This window comes from Crocodylus porosus, unplaced genomic scaffold, assembly GCF_001723895.1.
Source record: "Crocodylus porosus isolate Cpor-Errol unplaced genomic scaffold, CroPor_comp1, whole genome shotgun sequence".
Taxonomy (NCBI): domain Eukaryota; kingdom Metazoa; phylum Chordata; order Crocodylia; family Crocodylidae; genus Crocodylus; species Crocodylus porosus.
The window spans coordinates 239,078,889-239,079,942 of record NW_017728886.1 but is presented as its reverse complement, the minus strand read 5'-3'; positions in this window follow the sequence as shown (position 1 = coordinate 239,079,942).

Sequence of the window (1,054 nt, the reverse complement as noted above, 5' to 3'; positions counted from 1 at the left end):
GTGGGGCTGGGTTCCTCCAGTCCCCAAATCAGTCACACACATGAACACACACAGATTAATGTGACATGCCTGACCTGGCCAGGTTGATCAGCATGGACAGGCTGACACCCTCATATGCCAAGAATCAGTTCATCAGAGCAAAAATAAACTACAGTCAGACACAAGTACACAGTTAAACAGAATACCTATGAATCTGGCTGGGGGTCCAGATGACACCCTCATGGGCCAGCATTTTCATTCGGGCACGTCTGAGCCAAACTGGGTCAATCAACCTGTAAAAGCTGATCCCCTTACGTGTTTCAAATTCAGCGCGTCCCAATCTTTTAGCCTCTTGATGAGCAGACCCCACAGTATTTCTGGGCTTCACAGGGATCTTTAGCTTAGGTAAAAGGAGCGTCGCTGCAGAGCAAGTGGGGAAGGAGAAGTAAAGAAGGCAAAATCTCCCCAATTACCACCAGTATGACTATAAAAGTTATTTATTGCTAAGTAGATGAAATATATATTGTCACTAGTAGTAATAGACATGCAAAGGAAAAACAAACACAAACAGTCACAGTATACCCTGGTTTCACTAAGTATTTGTGGAAACTTAGCTCAAGCTTAGCTAATACAGTTCAAGTTCAGAAATCTATGCTTAGGGAGAGAAAAGAGAGAGAGCTGGTATCTCACCAGTCCAAAGCACTCGGGTTGAAAAGCTGACAGGTCAAAATTCTCAGCACGATCCTTGAAGGGAGATGATCTGTCTCCTTCAGCCTCTCCAGAAGAAAACGGGTGGTGTCAGCACCCACACTGCTGCTGCTTTTACAGATTTTTATACCCCCAGTTCAGCTTCTTTCAAGCATTCTCCATAGTGTAAATCACATTGTCCTCTCTATTGACAAGGGGTTATCTGGGTGGAACATCTCAGGAACTTGATTGATACTCAGGAAACGCCTACTTGGGACTTGATGGGATATCTCCTGGTGTCTTCAGAAACAATAGATTGCAGCATCAGGGTTTTGGATTTTTACTTGCTGTGAACAAGCCTCAGCTTAGCATGACTTTTCCAGATCTT